The 18,816-nt window shown below is 38.5% G+C and overlaps 1 protein-coding gene across 1 annotated transcript in view; it reads left to right on the top strand.

Moving 5' to 3' along the window:
* Nucleotides 1-18,816, top strand: part of STK32B (serine/threonine kinase 32B) — a 384,972-nt gene that overhangs the window by 46,431 nt on the left and 319,725 nt on the right. The window lies entirely within an intron of this gene.

Here is an 18,816-nt window from a genome sequence, read left to right as displayed (position 1 = left end):
AATCAAGCCTTTCCTGGTCCACTCCCTCAGCTATTTTTAGTGCTTCTCCCCACCTGCCAAAATTACTTTGTAATTGTTTGGATATATATTTAAAAATTAATTATCTGAATATATATACTATATCTCCCGATAGAATATAAACTTAAAACCTGGCACTGAATAAAGACATGCTGAATTGAATTGAATTTTATGATAAGAAGCATCTTGGAATAATTGAAAGCATAAATGTCTTGCAGTGTACTCTCTTCATATTCAGTTCTGGGCTTAGCACATTGTCCATCTCAGGTATCTGTCCAAGACATATTATCTGCTGATGGATCAACTTAATGGGCTACCCATCCTACTATATATAATCTTTCTTTAAAATTGACATTCCTCATTTGCTTGGTTTTCCTTTTCCTTTGTGGATTATAGGAGACATCACTTGTTTGACCTTGGATTGCATTAAGAAGTCTCTGTAGTATTCATAGGATTGCTGATTTTGAGATTTTTTAAGGTATGTCAATGGCCATTTAATCTAAGATTTACATGAAAGAAATTCTCTTCCCAACATATATGATAAATGTCCATACAACTTCTACTTGAAAGACTTCAAATGAGAGTGAGCCCTTCTCCACCTCCCAAGGCAGTCCATTCCATGTTAGAACATCTCTAATTGTTAGAACGTTTCTCCTGAAATTAAAACTAAATTTGATTTTTTGCTATATATCTACACATTCCTCCTTGTTCCATTCTCTGAGGCCAAAGAAAGCAAGTCGAATCCTTCTTCCATATGACCCAACCCTTCAGATATTTGAAGACATCTATCATTTATCCCTTGATTCTTCTTTACTCTAGGTCAAATACTTTAGTTTCTTCAACCAGTCCTCTTAAGACTTGAACTAAAGGCCTCTTACTCTTGTCTTCATACTCTTACTTTATCGATACTCTTAAATTATGGCTCTCACAACTGAACACAGTGCTCCAGATAGGGTCAGACTAAGGTAGAATAATTACAGAGACTACCAGTCCCTTATTTTGGAGATAATGCCTCTGTTAATATAGCCCAAGGTTACACTAACTTTTTTAGTGGTCATATTGCACTGCTTGCTTACTCATATTGAACATGTAGTTCTAAAATGCTTAGATCTTCCTCATACACATTACATTTTGTATAATGATGTTGCCTTCATATTCTTTGTGTGATAGTGTAAACTTCTTGAAAATAGATCTTAATCCGTTGAATCTACACTACCTAGAACCATACTTTAGTATATAATAAATACTTGTTTGATTATGTTTATTCTTCATACTTGATGCAATCAACACAATGCTATCCCAAATCAAGAGCATTTAAAGACATCTATAAAGAACTATTCTTTGGAGACTATGGAGGACATCCTCTATGACACTAATGAACAACTTTTGTTAGCATATGTCTTTCTATTTTATGTCTGCCTTGATACTGATACACACATGAATGTTGAACAGAGCTGTCTTGATATGCTAGTTGTCCTTCATTTTTGAAAAAGACCAATGCCATCTGAGTGGCGTCTTTTGATTCAGACATAAATTGGATTTAAGTGAGGCAAAGTTGCACAAAGTTTTCAGCCTCACTCTCTATCCCAGAGTTATCCAAGTCTAGTGGCCAGACAAAATTCAGGATGACTGGTGATGGTCCAGGATGCAGTGGATGACCTTGGCTTCTTTGATTTCTAACCAAACACAATGTACTTGATAGTACCTAATTCTTCCATTTACATGGCTGTTGGAACAAATTGTTTTCATTTGTCCATGAAGGATTCAGTGCCTGTCAATTACCATCAGCTTGGTTTAGCTTACCTGCTGAGATAGTTTATCAGGGTATGTACACGCTACAGCTTATTGGAGATACAGGTGAGAGCTGGGTGGTAGATGAACCAAAGGAAGAAAACAGCCCTGAAAAGGACTTGGCAAGAAGCACTATTCTTCCCTAAACACCCTGTACAACCCAGTGTGTTCTAAGTATATGCATGCAAACCACTTTACTGGAGGAGAGCTAAAATTTTGATTTATTTTGGACCACCTTCTGATGATGAACTTGTCCATGCTTAGCAAGGTTGTGCTTCAACTGAAACTCTCATGTTCAAGCACAAGATCTGGGCTATAAGTCTTTCTAGTTTGGGAGCATCAGTCAAAGGTTTGGCACTCTGTTCTAATGCTCTTTTCTCATATTCTCTCTGAGAAGAGGCAGTTTCCTTCATGACTCAATAGGCATCAGAAGGACACTCAAATAGATAACTGCCATGATTAACATGGCACAATAAATATTTGAACTTAATTATGCCCCTCTCATTTTGAGGACCTACAGATATGGTCATGACCAACTGGAAGGGGCCACCTTGAGCTCTGCACCCAGTTAATGGACTTGTACATACAATCCAGCCAGGGCATCGCTATTAAATGCCTGGCTGGAGCATTTGTGTAAGATGAAGGATAAAATATATTATGGGAGCATTTAAAATTACCAAGACAAAAGGTACAGACCAACCAAAGCGGATAGAGATAATTACTTATGTTTGATGTGATAACAAATCATGCATGAAATGATCTACATCAATATAATGGCTTGTTTCCATTTGTTTGGCCAGATTCCCTTCATGACTCATAAATAAAGCACTTAGAGAGAATTTGGGTACAGAGTAGATTACAGTAGTTTATATTGTTAGGAACATGATTGTCTGTGCAAAACACAATTAATAGACATTTCTTTGAAAATAATCCTCTCCCTCCCCTTTTTTTCTGAAGGAGACAGTACAAAAATAATTGAACATGATGGGAAAATTATTTCTTGTCCTGTTTTTTTATTTCTAAAAAAGAAAATTGTTTGTTAGTTTCCTATATATATTATCCAAGATGTGACTTCTTTTTGAAGCTCATAAGTCCCATCTTCTTACCACCTGTATTCTTTGTTTAATGCAGTACCAATCAACTAACATTTGTTTAGTACCTACTATGTGCTGGTAATTGTGCTATACACTTTGTGACTACAACTCCTGAAATCCTGTGATCTCAGAAGAATCACAACTGAAGTTAACCAAGAGGGCAAGGAGAAAGTTCTTATTGGTTGCAACAAGCCTGCAGCATGTTGCTAACAATGACTTATGTGTAAGAAGTTATTTTAGAGGCATTACTAAGAAAATGTATGTCTAAAAGATGGAGGAGGAAGTCACATAAAGTGAGGTTTCATAGATGAATAGTCCAAGCCTAGTGCAGGTATGTAAAATTATCAAAGGGCCAACAATAAGAACGTTAGGACATTGGACAAATGCACTAGAAAGAAGATGTTTTGTAGAACATAATGTCCTGAGGAGGGTACTAAGCTCATGTCCAGTTAAAATGATAAGCAGCACCAATTATTTGGTGGGGGAGGATTTATTTTTAATGGGTTGAATTATTTCTATTTCTGGGTTTTGAATTAGAGGCTCAGATTAGTTCCTTGGACCTTCCTTTGTTCCTAACCTTCAAGAAATGCCCCACCCAAAGAATTTCTTCCATTGTAGAAGTAGGAAAGTGAAATTATGAGTTCTGTGTTTCCTATAAATAGAAATCAGCCCAAGTCAGGATTGAATCTCTCATTGAGAAACATGGAGTAAAATCACTCCTAATTAGTCAGAACTTTATTTCTTCTTCTAGACACCGAGAGCATTGGATTATTCATGCAACAACCCACCATCACTTTAGGATTTGGGGAAAGAATGAGAGTTTGAAGGATGTCTTCATCACTGGCTATTCACCAATCAGAGATGTATTGGGATGTTCAGGGGAGGGATGAATAATGAATTTCCAAAATTGAATTTATGAATCCCTGCAACAGGATTTTGGGCTCTTTGATCACTGAGAGAGATCATTGACCATTAGTTTATTGATTATTGCTAGCTTGATCAATAAATTGATTTTCTTACCTAGAACCGTCAGAATTTTTAATTGTCACAGGGGAAACAAGAAGAGTAGAACAGAGTTGTCTCTGATATCTGGGTTTTTTATTCTAGAGAGTAATGTTTTAGGAATGTCCAGTAGGATGATAATGATCAGAGGTTCTTCATGTTAATTAGCAGACTAATAAGATATGGTCTTTGGCATGCTATCATTGGGGAACTTGTGATATAAACTATTACTATTCCATTCTGTGCCTTGCAAGAAAATAACAGTTACTTTTATCCAGAGAATTTTGAGGCTAAGGGGAGTCACATAGCATTTTGGGGGGCCCTACTACCTGGCACAAATCACATGAAAGGACCATAATCTGGAGTGAATTTCACAGTGATGAAAGTTCTCAAGTTCACTTTTGAATGATATAATCTTCAAACTTAGATCTTGTAGTTGAGTTATTTTCAGTCATATTCTATTTTTTCATGACCCCCTTTGGGGTTTTCTGGGCAAGATACTGGAATGGTTTACCCTTTCCCTCTTCAGCTTATTGTACCGATGAGTAAACTGGCAAACAATATTAAATGACTTGCCCAGGATCATACAGCTAATAAGTATCTGAGGCTAGATTTGCATTCAAGAAGATAAATCTTTTTGACTCCAGGTCTGGCATTCTATCCACTATACTGCCTAGCTACCCTGAGAACATGTCAGAGACCATCTAGGTAAACTTCCCATTTGACTGATGGGGAAACAGAATAGGGAAATAGCTAGCTTTAGGTCAAATATCCAATCTGTGACAACCCTAGAACTTGGAATTGTAACTTGAGACTTTCTGGTGTTTCTTTTTTCTACTACACTATGACAAATTCCTGAATTCTAGTGTTTCATTTCCATATTTTATTTTAATTTTTCTATAATTCAAATATAAAAATACACATATAGTCACATACATAACAACCCATTTATATGAAGCAGATATTTTTAAGATGTTCATATTTTAGGTGATACTATTTTTCTCCTGTCCATTGATATTTGAAATTTGCTGCTGAACCACATATGTATTTGAATAATTAAATTTTGAATATTTTCAGAGGGATGTGTAGACCTTCTTAGATTTATAGTTTCATTTTTCAATATGAGACAAGACAATTTTTGTGCTTCTAAGATTATTCTACATGTACCTGAGATGTTTTTAGTTATTGATGAATTATTGATAGTATTGATGATATAATATTTTTGAGGAGGTTGAATTTCAATTAATATTTATAAAGATGTTCAAGTTAATAAAAGTTTGAAATCTACATCATCATAGAATTCATGGTAATATGTTTTTGAAGTAAGTAAGTTGCATTCTGCAAGAGAAAGTTCCTATTTTTCTTAATGTACTAGCAGACTCTAAAGTCAAGAACTACTTGAAATTCTGGAAAGTGTCCTTCTGTGGGACAATGAGCCATGCTTGAAGTATACTCATTTCTTGTATTCTGCTGATCTCATTAGTAAGGACACTCTACCTTCTTGTTAAGGTAAAACTTAATATTAGAAGCTATTTTAATTTCTGTAACATGTACCATTTTTATCTTTGTAATTCCAGTACCTAGAAGAATAACTTATATGTGTCAGGTGCTTAATAAATATTTCTTTTTTGAATTTTGGATAGTCTCATTGGCTTTGTCTTTTGCTTTGTAGTTATCAAATTAATTTCATTTAAGAGGTGGACTTGGAAGGCATTACTATAAATTCAGTTCAACTAACTTTTATTTTTCAGTATTTTCCATATCCAAGGACATGTATCACAATCAAGTTGCTCTTCCAATATGTATTCAAGAAATCCTTGAAATCACAATATTGAAGCACAGGAGAAGGCACTAGTTGCTGGGGAGACCACAAAAGCCCTTCTATGGAAGGAGAACTTTGAGCTGAATCTTAAAGAAAGTTGGAGAAAATAAGGTCAATGGGAAAACATTCCAAGGATGGGTACAGCCAGTCAGTTAAAAAAACCTCGAAAATAGGACAAAGGGTATCTTGTGCAAAGGACAAGTGTTGTTGGATTGTATGTCTGGAGGAGAGTAAAAATGAGAATGACTAGAAAAGTAGGAAGGGGATTATGAATGGCTTTAAAAGCCAAAGGAGATTATTTTTGATTCTAGGAGTTATAGGGAACCATTGGAAGGTGCAGAGGCTCAGGAAAAGGTAAAACAGTCAGATATACACCTCAAAAAATAATGTTGACTGCTAAGTGGAAGAGTGTGGAGGGTCTCGAAGCAGGAGACCAATTAGAAGGCTATTGTAGTAGACTAAGTGAGAAGTGATAAGGGTTTCAACTAGTGGGGGTGGAAAGAAGCATATTGGGAAAGTGTTCTGAAGATAGAAACAACAAGATTTAGTAATATTGCATACGTGAATGAATTTGATTGAGGAAATGAAAGTGATTTGATCTTGGGTGACTGAGAGGAGCATGACGAACTTAACATGAATAAAGAAGTTAGGAAAAAGAAAGAGTAGTCTGGGGGGATAAGATACTAAGTCATGTTTTGGAGACATGAGTTGGATATGGCTATAGAATATCCATTTTGAGCTGACTGAAAAGCAGCTGGTGATGCATGTCTGTAGCTTAAGGAGAGAGAGCTGGATTTATGGATTGGGGACCATCTGCTCAGAGATGATAATTGAACCTTTGGAAGCTTAGGAGCTCACCAAATAGATAGAACAACAAAAAGAGAAGGGTCCAGGATAGAGCTTGGGGAAGAGTATATTGCTAGTGGGCAGACTACTAAGGAGTGTCTAGCAAAAGAAAATGGAAAGGAGGAGTCACACAGATCAGAGAAGTACACGAAGAGAGTGTTGTCATGAAAACATCAAAAGGAGTGCAGAAGAGAGTAAGTAACAGTGTCAAAGGCTGCAGAGAGTTCAAGAAGGATGAGGACAGAGAAAATATTACATTTGTCAATAATAAGGCAGTAGTGAATTTTGGAGAGTACAATATAAACTGAATCTTGAGAATACAAGCAATTTTTCAGAGATTTTGAGATCATGAAAGGCAAGCAAGTGGAAGCTTTGAGTTTAGAAGGCTTTATTGTTTTCATTAGATAGGTAGATGGAGTAGTGGGGTACCAGTCCTGGAGTGAGAAAGACTCATCTTTGTGAGTTCAAGTATGGCTTGAGACATTTACTGTTGTGTGACCCTGGAAAAGTTATTTAACCCTGTTTGCTTCAGTTTCTCATCTGAAATGATCTGGAGAAGGAAATGTCAAATTATTCTGGTATCTTTGCCAAGAAAAAACCTAAATGGGGTCACTAAGAGTTGGACATGACTGAAATGATAACACGATGACTTTTTGCCACAAAGGGTAGGAAAGAAATAGAGTGTTATTTAGTAGGGATATCAGGATTAAGTGAGGGTTTTTTAAGTATGAGGGAGAGATGAGAATGATTGTAGGCAGCAGAAGATCCAGGTTATAGAATGAGATCGAATATGTGGGATAGTAGGAACAGTCTCTTGGAGAAGATGTAATGGTATGGCATCCAAGTTTTTTGTAAGGTCATTGACTTTGGCAAGGAGAAGGGCCACATCTTCCAAGACAAGACCAAAGAAGGAGGTAGTTGGAATAAATGTCTGAATGATGTGAGACGAAGAGGAGAGGAGAAGGAACAGCTACTATAGAGAGTGGAATAGGGAAACCTTCTCCCTGAAGAACTTCTTTCATAAACTTGGACAGACTTTTAGAGATAGTGGGGTATAAACAGTCCTGGCATGCTATGATCTCTGGTGTCACATCCAGAGAGGGTCTCAGCCAAGGCCATACTTACTCATTCAGCCTGGACTCTACACTCTCTCTGGTTTCCTCTTCCTCTGCCTCTTTCCCTTTACTCACTGCCCCTCTTCCCAACTCTAGTTTCCCATTATGGGTTGTCTCACCTCATTAAAATGTAACCTTCTTGTGGCTGGGAACTGTCTTGTTTACTCATATAAATATCCCTTGGGCTTAGCACAATTTCTGGAACATAAAGAGTGCTTAATAAACATATTCCCTATTTAATAAATGCCTTGTCTATCTTTAATCTCTGTGTATTATATTGAATGGAAATGAATTTATATTATGGATGATGGAGCCATTAAAGGTTTTGAGTAATAGCATTCCAGAGATAAAATCCACACAATTTTGTTGCTAATAGTGCTTAAGCATAACCTATGATTAAAAATAACCTATAATTAAGCCCTTGAACAGAAGTGTAAAGAGTAAAGATTCTGTCTTGCTTTTCCAGGTGATAGTTTCTCAAAAGCCTATTTTATATTTCGTTGTGATGAATGGTTAGGAGGAGGAAAAACTACTGAATTCCTTTCCACGGCAAAGAATTTACCAAGGGAAAATGGGAGACAGGTTTTTTCTAAGTAAATATTTTGTCGTGCCAGTGTTGAAACTCCCACTGAAGTGTGGGGGGTACCCTCCTTGGGAACACACAGGCTCCATCTGGGTGCTGTTTTTCCTGAACAATAATGTGCTGGTGTTCAAAATTCAAAGTATGTTTGGCTTATAGGACAAAATACAGACTATTTAAAGCCTTTCACAATCTCATTTCAGCCTACCTTTCTAGCCTAATTTCAATTATTTATCTAGAATGCTATGCTCCACCTCCAGTAGACCACTAGTATTGACCTGCTTTTTCCTGGTCTCTGTTTTTTCACTGGACATTAGATCTATAATGAGGCTTTCTGGCATTTGAGTTAAAATCAGTTGAGTGAAAGGGCTCAGTCCAGTTATGGGTACAGAAAGGGGGAGACATAGCACCTTACCTCTCCAGATCTCGGCACCTTATGATCTCACTCTCTGAATTCTTTCTTCTCTAAATCTTCATAGATGGGGATAGATAGAAGAGTAGGAGGTACAGAGATTGTGGGCTATAGGCAGGCAAAAAGAAATAAGCATTCATTAAGTGACTAGTATGTGCTAGACTCAGTGATAAGCATGTTACAAATATCATTTAATCCTCCTATCTCTCTGAGAAAAACACTATTTTCCCTACTTAAATATGAGAAAACTGAGGGACACAGAGATTAAGTGACTTGCCTAGTATCATGCTATAAATAAGTATCTGAGACTGAGTTTGAACTCAGATTTTCCTGACTATGGGCTCAGTGCCCTACCCTTTGTACAGCCCAGCTGCCAGGCTGGAATTCAGTACTTGAAGCAAGAGCTGTTCTCACCATAGTAAATAGCTATCCAGACCATTTCCCTTACTTGTAGTATACTCCTTCATCTCCTTTGGGAAACCTTGCCTTTCTTTCTTTTTTTTTTAAACCCTTACCTTCCATCTTGGAATCAATACTGTGTATTGGCTCTAAGGCAGAAGAGTGATAAGGGCTAGACAATAGGGGTTAAGTGACTTGCCCAGGGTCACACAGCTGGGAAGTGTCTGAGGCCAGACTTGAACCTGGGACCTCCTGTCGCTAGGCCTGGTTCTCAATCTACTGAGCTACCCAGCTGCCCCCCCTTGCCTTTCTTTAAGGCTAATCACCAGATCTACCTTTTCTATAAGGTCTCCTCGAATCCTTCCAGCTAATAGCGTTCTCTGTTTCTTTATATTTATCTCATGTTTTCCTAAAACACTTTGTCTAGACCTCCCCTGCCTCATGCAGACTTATGTTACGTCTGTGTACATAGCTTCTCCACCAAGTATGTTGTCATCTCTTTGAATGAAGGGGCTATTTCTCCTCTTAGTTTTGTATTCCCAGAACCTTGCACAATATCTCTTTCATAGCAGGTGTTCATTAATCTTTGTTCCATCAAATTGAATCGGTCGAACAATAGAAAACGAAGCCCCATGACCTCAGCATCCCCATACCTCTAAATGCTATGTGAGCTGTCAGCCAACCAGTGGTGGTACGGTAAATAATTCTAACCATTGCTAACTGACCTCATGCAGATTTGATTTTGTTCAACACACACTTATTATACCTGGGTTAAATGCCAGCAGTTTGTGTATGAAATACAAAGTTGAGACAGTGGCATTATCCTTACCCTCCTGAAACTTAGTCACAATAAAGGCGTATGACTCATACATAGATAACTAAAGTATACAGACTATGTACAATGGCTGTAAAATAAAGTATTGGATGAGGTCTAATGAGGGAAGTGTTCATTATTGATTGGTGAAGAGAAAAATGTTGAAAACAGCTAATTGATAAGTTTATAAGGGCAGTAATATTCCCAGAAAAAGCAAGAGTGAGCCCTTTTCTGGTCCTACATATTTTGTGTTGAAAGTTACTGTTTCAGAGACACTAAATCTAGCTCTGAGTCCCTCTAATCTAGCAGTTTTCAACCTGTGGGTCGCAACCCTGGCAGGGGTCTAACAACCAAAACACAGGGGTTGCCTAAAGCCATTGGAAAATACATATTTCTGATGGCTTTAGCCACTGAGAAATCCCGCTACTTTACAGCAAGATCACAGGAAGAACAGGGACCCTGCTGCCCGCACATTGTACTAATATTAGTTACCTATCAGCAGCCCTCCCTCTATGAGGGGCAATGACCGAACTCAAACAGAGACCCAGAGAAAGTACTGGGGCGCTGGCTCCGGAGGGGTTAAGAACGAGTCCTGGAGGGGATAACTCCTGGAGTGGATAACGGAGCCGAGTAACCCCAGCAAAGTGAAGCCTCAGCTCGAGCTGGAGGGAGATGACAAGAAGAAGAAGGCAGGGTCTGCGGAACCCCTCCCCAGGCAGGACTTACCTCCTGCCCCAGCGCTCAGGCTGCCTCCTGCTGGATTACTATTTCTCAACATATAATTAAATATTGTTTTTGTGATTAATCACTATGTTGAAATTATGTTTGATTTGTAGCAATGAGAATACATAATGCATATCAGGTATTTACATTCTGAATCATAAGTGTAGCAAAATTACAGTTTTGAAGTAGCCACCAAAATAATTTTTTGGTTTGGGGTCACCGCAACATGAGGGACTGTATTGCAGGGTCACGGCATTAGAAAGGTTGAGAACCATGCTCTAATCTATAGCCTACTTCATCTCTTCATTATGTATGCCTATAATTTGTGTCATATTCTGATTTTGACTTTTCAGAGAGATAATGTAACAACTTTATAAATTTGTGCTTTTATTATATTTTGAATCAACGTATCCCTTTATTTCAACATACTTTTATATAATAAACTCTTTTCAGCACTTAATTATATGATTAACTAATTGATTCAAATAACCTTTAACAAATATCATGTTCAGAATTTGAATTTGGGATGAATCCCTGGCTAAGGAGGTGAATGTCAGGGGCATCTAGGTAGCACAGTAGATAAAGTGTCCTGCTTAGAATTGGGAGGACCTGGATTCAAATTTGACCACAGATATTTCCTAGCTGTGTAATCCTTTTTTTTTTTAATTTTATAGTATTTTATTTGATCATTTCCATGCATTTTTCATTAAAGACAAAGATCATTTTCTTTTCCTCCCTCCCACCCCCCGTGGCCAACGCGTGATTCCACTGGTATCATATGTGTTCTTGACTTGAACCCATTGCCATGTTGTTAGTATTTGCATCAGAGTGTTCGCTCCGAGTCTTTCCTCTGTCATGTCCCCTCAGCCATTGTAGTCAGGCAGTTGCTTTTCCTCGGTGTTTCTATTCCCTCAGTTTGTCCTCTGCTTTTGGATAGTGTTTTTTTCTCCTTGATCCCTGCAGATTGTGCAGGGACATTACACCACCACTAATGGAGAAGTCCATTATATTCGATTATACCACAGTGTGTTTGTCTCTGTGTACAATGTTCTCCTGGTTCTGCTCCTCTCGCTCTGCATCACTTCCTGGAGGTTGTTCCAGTTCACATGGAAATCCTCCACTTTATTATTCCTTTGAGCACAATAGTATTCCATCACCAACATATACCACAATTTGTTCAGCCATTCCCCAATTGATGGGCATCCCCTCATTTTCCAATTTTTGGCCACCACAAAGAGCGCAGCTATGAATATTTTTGTACAAGTCTTTTTGTCCATTATCTCTTTGGGGTACAAACCCAGCAGTGCTATGGCTGGATCAAAGGGTAGACATTCTTTTATCGCCCTTTGGGCATAGTTCCAAATTGCCCTCCAGAATGGCTGGATCAGTTCACAACTCCACCAGCAATGAATTAATGTCCCTACTTTGCCACATCCCCTCCAGCATTCATTACTTTCCATAACTGTCATGTTAGCCAATCTGCTAGGTGTGAGGTGATACCTCAGAGTTGTTTTGATTTGCATCTCTCTGATTATAAGAGATGTGGAGCACTTCTTCATGTGCTTATTAATAGTTTTGATTTCTTTATCTGAAAACTGTCTATCCATGTCCCTTGCCCATTTATCAATTGGGGAATGGCTTGATTTTTTGTACAATTGATTTAGCTCTTTATAAATTTGAGTAATTAAACCTTTGTCAGAGGTTTTTATGAAGATTTTTTCCCAACTTGTTGTTTTCCTTCTGATTTTAGTTACATTGCTTTTGTTTGTACAAAAGCCTTTTAATTTGATGTAGTCGAAATAATTTATTTTACATTTTGTGATTCTCTCTATGTCTTGCTTGGTTTTAAAGTCTTTCCCTTCCCAAAGGTCTGACATGTATACTATTCTGTGTTTACCCAATTTACTTATGGTTTCCTTCTTTATGTTTAAGTCTTTCACCCATTTTGAATTTATCTTGGTGTAGGGTGTGAGGTGTTGATCAATTCCTAATCTCTCCCACACTGTCTTCCAATTTTCCCAGCAGTTCTTATCAAATAGTGAATTTTTGTCCCAAGACCTGGGATCTTTGGGTTTATCGTATACTGTCTTGCTGAGGTCACTTGCCCCCAGTCTATTCCACTGATCCTCCTTTCTGTCTCTTAGCCAGTACCAAATTGTTTTGATGACTGCTGCTTTGTAATATAGTTTGAGGTCTGGGACTGCAAGGCCCCCATCATTTGTGTTTTTTTTCATTATTTCCCTGGATATCCTTGATCTTTTGTTGTTCCAAATGAACTTTGTTATGCTTTTTTCCAAATCAGTAAAGAAATTTTTTGGGAGTTCCATGGGTATGGCACTAAATAGATAAATAAGTTTGGGCAGGATAGTCATTTTTATTATGTTGGCTCGTCCTACCCATGAGCAGTTAATGTTTTTCCAATTGCTCAAGTCTAGTTTTAGTTGTGTGGCGAGTGTTTTGTAGTTGTGTTCATATAGTTCCCGTGTTTGTCTTGGGAGGTAGATTCCTAGGTATTTTATTTTGTCTAAGGTGATTTTGAATGGGATTTCTCTTTCTAGTTTTTGCTGCTGAGCTGTGTTGGAGATATATAGAAAAGCTGATGACTTATGTGGGTTTATTTTGTATCCTGCAATTTTGCTAAAGTTGTTGATTATTTCAATTAGCTTTTTGGTTGAATCTCTAGGATTCTTTAAGTAGACCATCATGTCATCTGCAAAAAGTGATAACTTGGTCTCCTCCTTGCCTATTTTGATGCCTTCAATTTCTTTTTCTTCTCTAATTGCTACTGCTAGTGTTTCTAGTACGATGTCAAATAATAGAGGTGATAATGGGCATCCTTGTTTCACTCCTGATCTTATTGGGAATGCATCTAGTTTATCCCCATTGCAAATGATATTAGCTGATGATTTTAGATATATACTGTTTATTATTTTTAGGAATGACCCTTCTATTCCTATGCTTTCTAGTGTTTTTAATAGGAATGGGTGTTGTATTTTATCAAAGGCTTTTTCTGCATCTATTGAGATAATCATGTGGTTCTTGTTGGTTTGCTTGTTAATGTGGTCAATTATGTGGATGGTTTTCCTAATATTGAACCAGCCCTGCATCCCTGGTATAAATCCTACTTGATCATGGTGGATGACCCTTCTGATCACTTGCTGAAGTCTTTTTGCTAGTATCCTATTTAAGATTTTTGCATCTATATTCATTAGGGAGATTGGTCTATAGTTTTCTTTCTCTGTTTTTGACCTGCCTGGTTTTGGAATCAGTACCATGTTTGTGTCATAAAAGGAGTTTGGTAGAACTCCCTCTTTGCTTATTATGTCAAATAGTTTGTATAGTATTGGGATTAACTGTTCTCTGAATGTTTGATAGAATTCACTGGTGAATCCATCAGGCCCTGGGGATTTTTTCTTAGGAAGTTCTTTGATGGCTTGGTGGATTTCATTTTCTGATATGGGATTATTTAAGAATTCTATTTCCTCTTCTGTTAGTCTAGGCAGTTTGTATTTTTGTATATATTCATCCATTTCTCCTAAATTGGTGTATTTATTGCCATATAATTGGGCAAAGTAATTTCTAATGATTGCCTTAATTTCCTCTTCCTCAGAGGTGATGTCCCCCTTTTCATCTTTGATGCTGTTAATTTGCTTTTCTTCCTTCCTTTTTTTAATTAGATTGACCAGTACTTTGTCTATTTTGTTTGTTTTTTCAAAGTACAAGCTTCTTGTCTTATTTATTAAATCAATAGTTCTATCACTTTCGATTTTATTAATTTCTCCCTTAATTTTTAGGATTTCTAATTTGGTTTTCTGCTGGGGGTTTTTAATTTGGTCACTTTCGAGTTTTTTTATTTGCATTTCCAATTGATTGATCTCTGCTCTCCCTAGTTTGTTAATATATGCACTCAGGGATATGAATTTACCTCTGATTACTGCTTTGGCTGCATCCCAAAAGGTTTGAAAGGATGTCTCGCCATTGTTATTTTCCTCGATGAAATTATTAATTGTTTCTATGATTTCTTCTCTAACTAAACGATTTTGGAGTATCATATTGTTTAGTTTCCAATTAGTTTTTGATTTGGTTTTCCATGTACCATTACTGATCATTATTTTTATTGCCTTGTGGTCTGAAAAGGCTGCATTTATTATTTCTGCTTTTCTGCATTTGTGTGCCATGTTTCTGTGACCTAATGTATGGTCAATCTTTGTGAATGTGCCATGTGGTGCTGAGAAGAAGGTGTATTCCTTTTTATCCCTATTTATTTTTCTCCATATGTCTATTAATTCTAATTTTTCTAAGATTTCGTTCACTTCTTTTACCTCTTTCTTATTTATTTTTTGATTTGATTTATCTAAATTTGATAATGGTTGGTTCAAGTCTCCCACTAATATGGTTTTACTGTCTATTTCTTCCTTCAATTCTCCTAGTTTCTCCATTAGAAATTTGGGTGCTATATTATTTGGTGCATATATGTTGATTAGTGATATTTCCTCATTATCTAAAGTCCCTTTTAACAAAATATAATAACCTTCCCTATCCCTTTTGATCAGGTCTATTTTTGCTTTGGCTTTATCAGATATCATGATTGCCACTCCTGCCTTCTTTCTGTCACTTGAGGCCCAGAAGGTCTTACTCCATCCTTTAATTCTGACCTTGTGGGTGTCTACCCGCCTCATGTGTGTTTCTTGGAGACAACATATGGTAGGGTTTTGGATTCTAATCCATTCTTCTATTTGTTTACGTTTTATGGGTGAATTCATCCCATTCACGTTCAATGTTATGACTGTCACTTGTGGACTCCCTGGCATTTTGATATCCTTCCCTAATTCTAACCTTTCTTCTTCAACTCTACCTTTTAGTCCAGTGATTTACTTTAAATCAGTCCCCCTTGTATTTCCCTTTCTACCCCCCTCCCTTCTAATTCCCTCCCTTATTTTCCCCTGTAGTCTTTTTAAAAATTCCCCCCCCACCCTCTCCCTCCCTTGTACTGCTTCCCTCCCCACCAGTCTGTTTTTTACCCTTCTACTCCTCTATAGGGCGCAAATCTATTCTCTTCCCCAATGGATTGGATTGTTCTTCCCTCTTTGGGTCAGTTTCAAAGTACGTAAGAGTTGAATATTTCCTATCTCCGACCTCTTTACCCTTCCAGTGTATCGATGTTCTCCCCCCTCCCGCCATGAGCTTCTTTGTGACATATAAATTTACCCCCATTTGTTTCTTTTCCCATTTCTTTTAGTCATAACCTCTTTTCTTTTTTAGCTTTAGTCATGTATATATATATATATATATATATATACATACACATGTATATGTATTTATGCATGCATATCTCTATATACCTATTTATGTCTTGTCCTTTCATCCAATACAGTTTGTCACTGTTCCCTCTGAGTGTAGTTCTTCTAGCTGCTTAGGTGATAGCAACAGTTTTTAAGAGTTGCCAATGACCTCTTTTCTTATAGGGATACATATCATTTTAACTTATTGAGTCTCTTAAAAAAAACCTTTGTTGTTGTTGTTGTTTTTCCCCTCTTTTTTAATTACCTTTTGATGATTCTCTTGAATTCTGTGGTTGGACTTCGAATTTTCTGTTCAGGTCTGGTCTTTTATTTATGAATGCTTGGAATTCCTCTGTTGTGTTAAATGACCATACTTTCCCCTGTAAGAATATAGTCAGTTTTGATGGGTATTTTATTCTTGGCTGTAGGCCTAGTTCCCTTGCTTTCCGGAATATCATATTCCATGCCTTTCGGTCCTTCAGTGTGGATGCAGACAGATCCTGTGTTATCCTCACCATGTTTCCATGGTATCTGAATGGTTTCTTTTTGGCAGCTTGTAATACCTGTTCTTTTATCTGATTGTTTTTGAATTTGGCTATAACATTTCTTGGTGTTGTCAGTTGGGGATTAAAAACAGGGGGTGATCTGTGGATTCTTTCAATCTCCACTTTCCCCTCTTGTTCTAGGATCTCAGGACAGTTTTCCTGGATAATTTCCTCTAGTATTATGTCCAGGCTTTTTCTTTTGTCGTGGTCTTCTGGTAGTCCAATTATTCTTAAATTGTCTCTTCTTGAACGATTTTCTAAATCGTCTGTTTTGTGAATGAGATGCTTCACATTTTCCTCAATTTTTTCATTCTTTTTGTTTTGTCTTATAGTGTCCTGCTGCCTTGTGAGGTCACTTGATTCTAGTTGTTTTACTCGGGTTCTTAAAGATTGGATTTCATCTTTGGCTTTTTGGTCGTCTTTTTCCTTCTGGTCTGAGTTTCTTTGAAGACTGTCTTTCATCCTCTTTATCTCGTCTTTCATCTCCTTTGCTTCATCTTTCATCTCCTTTGCCTCATTTTCCAGCTGGATGATTTTGGCTTTCAGGACACTATTTTCTTGTTTTAGTTCAAGTGCCTCTGTTTCCAGATGACTTATCTTAATTTTTAAGTTCTTTTCCCAATTGTCTTCAGCCTCTCTTAGCTGTGTTTTGAGTTCTTCCACAGCCTGTATCCAATTCGCTGGGATTTCTGGTTTATCGTTTGCTGATCTCTCCCCCTCTGTTCCATTTGGTGAGTAGTAGCTGTCTATTGTAGTTTCTTTCTTCTGTTTCTGTTGTTTGTTCAAATTCACCCCTTCTTTCCTCCCTGTATTTGTCTGTGCTCTTGTTCCTCTCATTTTTTTGTTTTTTAGGGACTTCTATCAGTCTCCCCTCTTGGAGCTTTAACAGAGGATCTCTTGGTGTAATCTCTGAGGGAGGGTTGTTGGGGGTTTGAGCTTTCCTGTCCTCTGGAGGCTTTTGATTGGCTTAAAGTTCAGCAGTCAGTGAGGATGGATGGGGAGCCTGGGCTTCCCTATGTTCTGGAGACTTTTGATGGGATTGAGTTCAGCTTATTTGGGATGGGTTTATTCTGAGTTTTAAACTTCCTGGACGGCTGGAGCAGATATGGAGGATCTCTAAAGCTCTGGCCAGGCTGCCAGGTCTATGCTCCTTCTAGGCTGCCATCTTGACTTTGCCTCTAGGTTTCTGTTTTTTCAGAAGACCCAGCTCTCTAAGGGGGGAGGGGTTGTGGCTTGCCTGGACTCTGAGGGCTCCTGATGAGATTAGGTTCAGGTGGTGTGGGCCGAAAGATCCCAGAGCCAAAAAAGGGAAGGGAAAAAAAAAAACAAAGCAGCCACCTCCTCTTCCACAGTCTGTGTTGAGTGCCCAGAGACTGGCCAAGTTACTTTCAAGGAAAGCTCTTTGGAGCAACCCCTTTGCCAGCCCTGAGTTTTCTGTCCTTTCAGTAGCTCTGAGGGCTCCTGATGGGATTAGGTTCAGCTGGTTCTTTCAGAAGACCCTGCTCTCTAAGGGGGGAGGGGTCGTGGCTTGCCTGGACTCTAATGGCTCCTGATGGGATTAGGTTCAGGTAGTGTGGGCCGAATGATCCCGGAGCCAAAAAAAAGAAGAAAGAGAAAAGCAGCAACCTCCTCTTCCTCAGTCTGTGTTGAGTGCCCAGAAACTAGCCCGGGTTACTTTCAAGGTAGGCTCTTCGGAGCCACCCCTTTGCCAGCCCTGAGCCCTCTGTCCTTTCAGTAGCTCTGAGGGCTCCCGATGGGATTGGGCTCAGCTGGTGCCCCGAAGCTGGGTCCTCCCCCGAGACCCAGAGGGAAGAACCCAGCCGGGGGGGCCACAGGCTTCCCCCTTCTCTCTATGCTTCCCTGCCGTCTGTGTTGGGCGCTCCGGAGACTGGCTCGGGTTGCTTTCAAGGTGAGTCCTCAGAGCCCTGAGGTTCCCGCTGCTGCCTTGGGCTCAGCACTCTGGGTTGGGGGGGATGGGTCCTGAGACCTTCTTTCTGTCTACCCCTTAGATCTGAGTGATCTAGGGTTCTGGCTTTTGGGGTGCGGTACCTTTTGATCCAGGTCCAGGAGGAGGTTTCCCCGGGTCTATCCTGTTGTTCAGCTTGAATTTCGGTGGCCTAGGAGCACTTTGTTTGCGATCGGTAGGGAAGGGTTTCGGAGGTCTGAACTTTCGCTGCTTCTACACCGCCATCTTGACCGGAAGTCCTAGCTGTGTAATCCTGAGCATGTAATTTAATACAAAATGCCTACTCCTTACTGCTATTATGTCTTGGAATGGAAACTTAATACAGATCCTATGATAGAAGGTAGGGGTTAATAAAAAGAAGTGAAAGTTGATGGAAAGTTTTTGCTCAAAGATTGGAAACTAAGGAG

The sequence above is a fragment of the Monodelphis domestica genome, chromosome 6 (genome assembly GCF_027887165.1).
Source record: "Monodelphis domestica isolate mMonDom1 chromosome 6, mMonDom1.pri, whole genome shotgun sequence".
NCBI classification, from domain to species: domain Eukaryota; kingdom Metazoa; phylum Chordata; class Mammalia; order Didelphimorphia; family Didelphidae; genus Monodelphis; species Monodelphis domestica.
Note: the sequence above shows the minus strand (reverse complement) of the source record. Positions and strands in the feature narration are given on the sequence as shown.